The following is a 10739-nucleotide window of genomic DNA, read 5'->3' as shown; positions in this document are numbered from 1 at the left end:
CGGGTATTCAGTAAACAATATAATAGGATTAGGGTTGTAGAATCAATCAGAAATCTAAAAACAGAGCTAAAGCAAAGCATACATCTTAACATGACACATTAAATGATACAAAAATTACATCGTAGGATCCTAGTTTCAGAAAGCTAAAGACAGTAGTGTAGACCACAGTCCCTAATAACTTATATAAGTAACTTTGTGAATCATTTAGTACCGTGCAACTCTATTGCCTGTGTGGAAAATACATTCACAGCAACAATGGAACATCCACACTGCAGTTTTCTCTGCCCTTGTCTACTTCACTTTCTCCCCAATGCACATCCCAAGCAACTTACACCATTCTCCTCTCTTCCATTTTATCATCAAAACAACACTGTGCAGGAGATCACGCTGAGAGTGACTGCCCCAATGTTTCCCTGGCAGAGTGGAGATTTGAACCTGGGTCTCCCAGATCTTAGTCTAAACCTCTAACCCCTACACTTTCCTTGCTTCAGAGTCAATTTGATGTAGTGGTTAAGAGTGGCGGACTCTAATCTGGAGAGCAGGGTTTGATTCCCCACTCATTCACATGAAGCCAGCTGGGTGACCTTTGGTCACAAACAGTTCTCTCAGAGCTCTCTGAGCTCCCACCTACCTCACAGGTTGTCTGTTGTGGCGAGACGAAGGAGATTGTAAGCCACTTTGAGACTCCAACTGAAGGGCAGGGTATAAATCCAACTCCTCCTCCTCTTCTTCCCTTTAGCCCCCACCCCCCCCCCCCCGCCACAGGAAGGCTTTTTTGGGCTTTGAAAAAAACCAGCAGTTGCTAAATTACTGAAGTGCAATAATTTTATGATGATTTATTGCCACACTCTACCAGTTCATCTGCATTCCCAGTTTTTATTTTTTAAAAAAGTCTCTAGCCTTTTCATGGTGGATCTCCTACTTCCTCATCCTATTTTTTTCTGATTGATTTGCAACCTTATTCTGCTGCTCCTGCACAGTTGTCTTTATTTCGGTCTTGCAGTTTTATACTAATCCTACAAAACCAGTGCTCAACTGAAGTCAATGGCCAGATGACCTTTGGCCAGGACCTTAGATGTTTCTTTTGGACCCAGTCATGTTGAGGACAAAGATTTGGCCAACACTGACCTTGACGGACCAACGATTTGAGTCAGCACGGGCAACTTTGTAAGTGCAAAGGAAGACTGCATTTAATGTGTGAGACTCCTCCCTCTCCCTGAGGATTTAACTGAACGTGTAGGAAAAGGGGAGTGGAGCCAAGGCTTTAGGAGCGGGACTGTGGCTCGATGGTAGAACATCTGCTTAGCTTGCAGAAGGTCCTGGGTTCAATCCCCAACAGCTCCAGCTGAAAAGATCAAGAAGCAGGTTAAGGTAGAGCTGCTGTCTGTCAGAACAGACAAAATACTGACTTCGATAGTTTCACCGTCTCCCTGACTCGGCGCATTCGACAGCTTCATGTGTCTGACAATATAACTTATGTACTAGAAGTCACCTCCTGCTTTGTTATTCCTAAATATAAGAATAAACCAATTCCCCTGGAAATTTAGGGTTTGCCAACCTCCAAGTAAGGCCTGGAGATCTCCTGGTATTACAACTGATCTCCAGAGAAGTGCAGAAAACGGGACCGAAGAGTTTGCCTTCCCCCCACTTTTTCTCTTTCAAAACCAAAGCAGGTTCCTAGCCCTCATGACTGCAAATGTGTGTTTGAAAAACGTGCAGGTGTCTCAGAAGGCAGAGATCGCCAGCAATCGAAGTAAGGCTTCAGACTTTTCTCAGAAGTCACCTCCTGCTTTGTTATTCCTAAATATAAGAATAAACCAATTCCCCTGGAAATTTAGGGTTTGCCAACCTCCAAGTAAGGCCTGGAGATCTCCTGGTATTACAACTGATCTCCAGAGAAGTGCAGAAAACGGGACCGAAGAGTTTGCCTTCCCCCCACTTTTTCTCTTTCAAAACCAAAGCAGGTTCCTAGCCCTCATGACTGCAAATGTGCGTTTGAAAAGCATGCAGGTGTCTCAGAAGGCAGAGGTCGCCAGCATTCGAAGGAAGGCTTCAGACTTTTCTAGGGCTTCTTCCATGACCAGCAGAACCAGAAGAACAATGCAGAATAGTTTAAAATGACAGAATTATGCAGATGAGGGAAAAGACAGATTTTTGTGGAACAGACTTTAAAAAACCAAACACAGCTCTAGGTGTTACCAAAAAATGTTTTGGCCTAGCACCTACGAGGTAGTCAGGGGGGTCCTCAAAGGGGAAGGGTGCTCCTTACAGTACCACATCCTGAGTTCTAAACTACAAACAAGGCCAGAGATGACAGTACTGTCAAGTTAAGTGTGAAGGTTTTGCTCCTTGTAATGTTTTTTTCCCCCCTTGAGAGTTATCTGAGGAAAATAAAAATTATGAGGACAAGCTGAAAGGAAAGCAGATTTTCCCAGGAGTCCTGGCACCATATGTCTGATCAGTCAGGGTGCCAAACCTAGCCCTGCTCAGACCCCTCTCCTCTGGAAGAAGCATTTAGGCCTGGCCTTTGTCTACAGTATTCATTTAAGGGCTTGGCCAGTGTTTGCTTAGAAGTCCCTCTACCAGGCAGCTGGGGGACGTGGCTGCCCAAAAACCACAAAGCAGGACAACGCTGGGCCGCAGGCCGATTAAGGCGTCTCCAGTGTAAACACGGAGACTTTTCATCCCAAAGAAGCAGCGGCAGCGCCTGCTAGAAAAACAGAAACGAGGCTGCTGACGGAGAGCCCCGATAAGTGGGGCATAATGTCAGTTCAAGATGAGAGGCTACAAAAGTCAAACAGCAATTTGAGGGTACTATAGCGGCACTTAAGAGCCTTTCCAGTCTGCCTGAAAGGCCAAAAGCGGCATTAATTAGCTAAAATGAGCGGGAAAAGAGGCTGTTTGTTTTTAAGCAACTTGAAGAGTAGGAGGGGGAATTAAATGAGATGAGGCATTATTAGGGGTGCCATCTCAGGCTTCTGTTAGTGTACAGGAAAAGGAAGTGGTGATGGATGGTTTGGGGAGGGTAAGGTTCACAGCTAGGGTTTCCAGCTCTGCGCTGGGAAATACCTGGAGATTTTGGGGGTGGAGCCTGGGTGGGGAGGGACCTCAGGAGGGTGTAACACCTTAGAGTCCGCCCTCGGAAGCAGCCGTTTTCTCCAGGTGAGCTGCTCTTGATCATCTGGAAATCAATTGTAAGAGTGGGAGATCTCCAGGTGCCACCTGAAGACTGGTAAGCCTAGGCAGAGATTTAATGATTAAAAAGCAACATGTTAAGCTGTTTTTTTATATATATTTATATTTGTATTGGTTTTTGTAAATAGTGATAACTTTGATACAACAAATGGTTACATAACTGCTTAAAAGTGAATATAACGCAATGTGTAAGCTATATCATTACAGTTCTTGTACATACAATACCTGGAGCTGTGGTGGCACAAGTGGTTGAGACGCTGAACTGCAGGCTGTGGAAGGTCAGTAGTTCAGCAGTTCGAGACCCGAGTGCGCCGCATGACGGAGTGAGCGCCCATCTCTAGTTCCAGCTCCTGCCAACCTAACAGTTCGAAAGCAATAAATCGCAAGGAGATAAATAGGTACCACTTCGGTGGGGAGGGAACAGTGTTCTGTGCGCCTTGGTATTTAGTCATGCCGGCCACATGACCACGGAAACATCTTCGGACAGCGCCGGCTCTTTGGCTTTGAAACGGAGACAAGCACCGTAACCCTAGAGTCAGATTCGACTGGCTTTCGAGCAAGGGAAACCTTTACCTTTACATACAATACATGTTTTCATTTTTCGGGGATGATTTCAATCTGTCTAATGTAACATAAGCATTTCCGCCCCCCCTTATATATATATTAAACTAGAACAAAAATAAACAAACAAATAAAGCAAAAAGGAACAGAAAGGAAAAGAATTCCTAATCAGTAGTACAAACATTTTGACTTTAAATCCATTTGTGGTATTGGGTCCATTCGGAAGAGATAAATTGTTGTTGAGACAAGTAGTCAAGCACTGGGTACCATTTGTCTGTGAATATTGTTAGAGTTGGCTTCTGAGACAGGAAATTTAGTTTATTTGTGACTGCATCCATTAAGTAATGGCTCCATAATTTCTTAAACCACACCTCAATACTGGGTGCTTTATTATCCTTCCAGTACGATGCAATTGCAGTTTTTGCTGCATCCAACATGACTTCCACCGTAGCTTTATGTGGTCTAGATGACAGATCTTTTGGCCAGGTATTTAAAAATAAAACCTCTGGTGTCAACGGAATTTGTATTGAGGTGACCTTTTGGATTACCTTCAACACCTCTGACCATTTTTATTTTATTTTAGTGCACTGCCACCAGCAATGTGCAAAGTCTCCAATATGTTGGCATTCCTTCCAACACATTGGAGACTGATTTGGTTGAGGTTGGTTTTGTATACCTCACAATAGTTACAGATCATAGTTTTTTCCTATGAGGTAATGCTGTGTGGCCTAAAATAGGTTGTGTGAGGGAACTCCTTCTGTACTGCCTCACTGGTACCGCTCTGTGGGGTTGCCGACCTCTAGGTGAGGCCTGGGATTTCCCCAAAAGTATAACTCAACTCCAGACTACAGAGATCAGTCTCCCTGGAGAAAATGGCAGATTCAGAGGGCAGACTCTATGGAATCACATCCATGCTGAGCGCCTTCCCTAAACTCTGCCCTCTCCAGGAATTTCTCAAGCCAAAGATGGCAGCCCTGTCCTATACCAGCATTTTTTTACCTGTTGGAATGGCAAAATAAACAAAAATAAACAAAAGCTATATAGAAGCTTTTATTTGAACTGACAAACCATTGAGAAAGTTTTTGTGTTTTATAGAAATCTTCACCAAACTGGATGTTTAAGGGAGGGGGCCGGGGTCTGATCACCTTTTCTGCCCCTGTCTCAAATGCCGGGCTGTCGTGAATGGATTTGGTGGTGTTGGTATCAAGTTCCACCTTTAGCCTTTCAGGAAGACAGAAATAAAGCCTCCAACTGAAAATATTTAAAAAGCTGGTTAGATGTGTCGAACTCCACATTGAATGGACGGGTCCCTTAAAATTCCAAGGGCAGAGGAAACAATCCAAAAGTTATTATTTTGGTCATCTGGAGATCCATTGTAACAGCAGGAGATCTCCAGGCGCCACCTGGAGGTTGGCAACCCTACATGCCCCCAAAACAGCAAACATTATTGTCTTTTCCCTCATTTTATGCTCACAACAACCCTGCAAAGTAGGTTAGGCTGAGAGTATATGACTGGTCAAACTTCACCAGAAAGCTTCCATGGCTTTAACTACTACACCATGCTGGCAGGCATAACTCATCAAAGAATAAATCTAGGAGACTTAAAACTGGCCACCAGCTGCAGGATGATTGTGGGAATTCCAGGGCCAAAACTGAAAGGCACAGGAAAATCCTAGCCAAGGTGAGACAAACCATCCTGTGCCAAGGAAAGCTCCTAGAGGCCCCACCCTGCCCTCTCCTGGCTAAGCCAGGAAGGGCCGGGGAGAGAGTGGGGAGAGATTTAAATGCCTCCCTGTGACTTCTCTGTGGAGTTGAGCATAGGGCTGCCAGGGCGAGCTGCCGGAGCGGTGCTCTGTTGTATTCAGGCCCCAAACGACCCCTGACCACTACAACAGATTAATGTTCCATGACCAGTTATGTAAAGGGGGGGGGAGAGCATCCTTTAACTACTTTACTAGATCATGGGGAAATATTAACTCCCTCCCTTCTGTTCATAATGTTAACAAAGGTTTGCTACTGTATTACTGTTAAGTACATTCTGTTGCCAAGCAGGATAGGGATGCAAAAGACTTGAGTCCTAGACTTGAAAATAAAGGGGGGGGGGGGATGGGATAATGATTTTTGTTGTAATCTCTTTAAATTCCAATAGAGTTCCTGATTCAACGTTTCATTCAATTGCTCTCTCAACAGCTGCAATTCTTTAATAATCTTCTTTTTTCCAGGTTTCTTTTTCAACTCTTTTTCTTTTTGGGATATTTTTTCCAACACAATCACTTGTTTTTGAAACTTTTCCTTTTTTTGCTTCACATTTTGCGATATGAGAATTCTTCTCATTACCGCTTTGTAGGCATCCCACACAACCTGTATTGGAGTCTCTTTATTCAGATTCTGTTGGAAAAATTGCTTTGTTTCCTCTTTTAAAAATTCAGTTATCTCTTTTTTATCCAACAGATCTTCATTTATTCTCCACAGAAAAGATTTATTCCTCTCTATGGAGTGCCATACAACAGGATTGTGGTCTGACATACCTCTTGGCAAAATTTCAATTTTATGCGTTTTCATTGATAATTCTTCTGACATCCAAATCATATCAATTCTGGAAAAAGAACAATGTCTATTGGAATAAAAAGTAAAATCTTTCAGTGTCGGGTTCCATTTTCTCCAAACATCTGGAGTGGGGAGAGATTTAAATGCCTCCCCGTGACTTCTCTGTGGAGTTGAGCATAGGGCTGCCAGGGCGAGCTGCCGGAGCGGTGCTCTGTTGTATTCAGGCCCCAAACGACCCCTGACCACTACAACAGATTAATGTTCCATGACCAGTTATGTAAAGGGGGGGGGAGAGCATCCTTTAACTACTTTACTAGATCATGGGGAAATATTAACTCCCTCCCTTCTGTTCATAATGTTAACAAAGGTTTGCTACTGTATTACTGTTAAGTACATTCTGTTGCCAAGCAGGATAGGGATGCAAAAGACTTGAGTCCTAGACTTGAAAATAAAGGGGGGGGGGGACATGGAAAACTTAGGTGGAGGGAGAGAGAAATGAATGAGAAAAGTGTGGAAAACAGGGAGAGAAATTACAGAAAAGAGAGGGAAAGGTTGTTATGTCTTGCTGCAATACCCTAACTCCCGCTTTGCAAGATCTGGCTGAGCTGGGTGCAAAGAAAGGAAGAGAGAAAGGCCTAGACTATTGGAAAAAATGACTTGCAGGCTGGCAAATGCTGCAGCAGCCATCAGTATGCTGTCTTGTCTTGCTCCAGTGCTGGCTTGGTTGATGATCATGTTAGAATGATCTGTTAAGTGAATTTGGTTCAGTCTTTGACAAAGTCAAGTCTGGCAGATAGTAAAGTGTCTCTTACTATGCTCAAAATCCCCTGTGCCCCTAGTGGCTGCAGCCAGAACTGCATTTAAAATAAATGGAAAGACATTTGGCTGTCTTAAGCATGACCCTGGCTTCAAGGATCCTCCAGCTGAGTTGTCCCCCCCCAGTCCCCCTCTATCGGCAGCCCTGAGGACAGGGAGACAGACAGTCAAACTTTGGAGCTTGGGAGAAAAGCTCACTGGAGATTTCTTGGAGGCAGGAAGGACGTCATAGCCAGGAAATTAGGACAGAGGTTGCTTCTAGCACTGTTTGAGTGTGTGCTTTTGCCCTCTGTTCCAAAAGTCCCCCTATGTCTTCAAGTGTTCTTGCTTTGCATGGAAGTTGTCCCCATAAAAGACTGTCAAGGAATGCACTACTCTTTAAGGTGGGAAATGTGCAAAATGAAAGACAGGCCTGTTCTAGGGCACGATTGCTCTAACACCACGAAACAAAGGCCGACTGATCACAAGTGGACTCTTAGGACGACAAAGAAAATCTTCTAGGAGGTTTATCTAATATACTATTTAAAGGCAGAATTACACATTACGGGTAACACATGGATGCTAGTGAAAAGCATATCCCAGGTCAAGTTCCTCCTATATTGCACTGTCATTACGTGGCGTGTTTCTTTACATTGCTGGCTGTTGAAGGTGGGAGCAAGAGGGCACACACAATAACCATAATAGAGTGAGTGGTCCCATGCATTAGGGGGAAGGGTGAACTTGGCACTCAGATGCCATTTGCAACAGCATCCCCGTATCACCCCTAATGGGTATTTTTGCCCTGGGATTGCTTTTGGATCTGCTGCCATTTCAGTCAATGCATTCAGTCACTGCTGAACATGTAAGTATTTTTACTGATCCACTCAAGCATACCAACTATACCATATATTTAGATCATGGACTTGTGTCTGCATTTATAGCTACCCTGTCTGTGGCATTTGCAGTTTCATGCCAGAGCTTATTGTTGTCAGGCACCATGTTTTGCATAAGTTTCTTTTCTCTCTCTCTCTGGCTCAGGCAGGCTCAGCATTTTGAAATTCCAAGCAGGAAAGACCTTTTGGTCGTCAATCAATGACAAGCAAACAAAAATAATGTATGAAAATATGCTTGTGTGGGGAGACTGAAAACACTCCAAAGCCAGGCCAGATTATCCAGTTTCTGTAAATCATTTTTCACTATCATACATAATTGTTCAGAAGAGCAGCATGAATTATTTTCAAATCATGAAAGACAATATTCCAGGGCCTTTGTCCATTTCTCCCAAAGCATGGGGGGGGGGGGGGGCTTTTCCATGTTCCACAGTTGTTTGGCTCCCTCTAGTATTAGCTATTTGCTCTGAAACAGACATCATCTTTTCAGGTTCTGGAGAAACCAAATTGTTGCATTCCGGCACTTTCCCTCTTGTTCTCCCATCTTCTGAAGGATCTGGATTGTGGCGATTAAAAAAAACCCCAAACTTTTAATGCAATTGCAGGGCCAGCCTTTTGGGTGTAGACAACAGGGCATGGAAGGGTGATGCGTGATCTAGCTGATGGTAGCCTGGTTCATTCCCACCTCTCTACATTGCAGACGTCCTCTGGGTAGCTAGCAACAGTAGGTGGTAGGAGAATAATGCTTTAGTGTTAGTTTTCTAAGCTTTGTCACACACAAATCCCCCCCCAAAAAAGGCAAAAGAAAGAAAGGCACCTAAGGATTGCCAGACGGTCATCCTGTGCATAGATCCCTGCAGGGAATCTTGTTTGTTGTTACTGATCAGTTTGTTGCTGAAACTCCTGGTAAGTTTCCAAAAACCCTCAGAATTCCCTAGATGACAATGGTAAAATCTTGACTCAGCTGCATCTTCTCACTTAATACTCAGCACTCAAAGGTCACACATCCATGTACTTTCCGGCTGAACATATGAGGTTGCCGTATACTGAATCAGATCATTGGTCCATCAAAATAAATATTGTTTACTCAGACTGGCAGCGCCTCTCCGTGTTCCTGGATAGAGGTTTTCCACATCACCTACTACCTGCTCCTTTCTAACTGGAGATGCCGGGGACTGAACCTGGGACCTTCAGCATGCCAAGCAGATTCTCTACCACTGAGCCACAGCTCCTTCTTTCGCAGAGAAATACTACGGGGAATCAGGTGGAGAGATTTTGGTCACAATCTAGGGGGCAACTGCATGTGTGGATTCGAGTCTCAACAATCCAAACTCAAAGGAAGAACATGTTTTCACTTCCCAGTTAAAACAACAACACTGCAGTCAAATTTGTCAAACAGAGCCAACAACAGAGTGTTGAATTTTGAATATAGGAACCATTTTCAACCAGAAGGGAAATGCTCTCTGTTTTACTAAGGCCAGAAAGGAAGCTGACTGCACAGAGAACTCCAGAAACCAAGGATTTGATAGAGGTCATTCATTCCAATGCCAAGAACAATGTTGCTTTTTATAGGAGCGGCTATAATAGAGACGCACACTGTGGGCCACCTGTTGCTTCCCAGTACAGAGAAACTGGGATCTATTAGGCGACTCCTTACTATTTTAAAAGGTCACAATGCTGCCCCCTGGGCACCTGATGGGAGAACCAACTCCCCATTAAAATTAAAATGGTGAGTCACATTTACAAACAAATGTGAAGGGAACAGCCTGCACAGCTGTGCATGAGCTTTGTTGGGTTGGTATGCTTGACACCCAGTACGAAATGATGAGCTCTTTGCAGGAATTGGTAACGTGTCAATGCTGCTCCCTCTAAGCGCTGGAGACTTGTGAGCAAAAATTCTACTTTGTGAGCTACTGGCATTAAAGTTGTGAGCGAGCGACGTGGCTACTGCACAAATTAGTTTCCTCTGGAGCCACCCTCCCTGAGCTAAGACACAAATGTGTGAGTCGGAGGCTAAAAAACTGTGAGCTAGCTCACACGAACTCAGCTTAGAGGGAACACGGGTCTCTCCACCACGTTTCCAACCCAGTTGCAAGAACCGGTACATCTCTACTATCATTCCAACCCAGTTGCACTCAGATCTAGCTGAAATCAATGAGATTACTGGTATTTACGGGACAGTCTTGACAGTCTAAACCTTTTCAGAGGAAACTCAATACAGACCTGTCAGATAAAACAATCGCATAATCAAATAATTAAGGATAAATTCACCTCCTGTGATCATCAGTGTCTCCCTCAGAGTAACTCCAGGAAGAACCTTTTCCCCAAAGGCTGAAAAAGGTATGCATTTTGGGGCCCACCGTAGTCTACCATTTTAGGTTCAGGTTTGCCCTAGGACTGTGCTCCGCCACTGTGACTCTTGACAACATGGTCTGGGACCTTCATACCTGGCAGATCACCTCTTCCAACATGCCCCCCCCCAAGAAAAATTGCATTCTTTAACCTGCAACCTGCTTGTGGTGCCCGGCTCCTGGGATACTCCCCTGGCATCTACCAGGATGAGGGCCTTCTTTGTGGTGGCTCCGTCTGGGTGGAACCAGCTGTCAGATGGTATGCGGGCCCTGTGAAACTTATCCAAGTTCCACGGGGCCCGCAAAACACAGCTCTTCCGTTTAGCTTTTCATTAGTTGGGTCTGTTTATATGGGCTGCAATTTAGTTTTATTTGTATTTTGTTTTTAAGTGAGGTCTAT

The sequence above is a fragment of the Gekko japonicus genome, unplaced genomic scaffold (genome assembly GCF_001447785.1).
Source record: "Gekko japonicus isolate JY-2015 unplaced genomic scaffold, Gekko_japonicus_V1.1 scaffold656, whole genome shotgun sequence".
Classification (NCBI taxonomy): Eukaryota; Metazoa; Chordata; class Lepidosauria; order Squamata; family Gekkonidae; genus Gekko; species Gekko japonicus.
Note: the sequence above shows the minus strand (reverse complement) of the source record.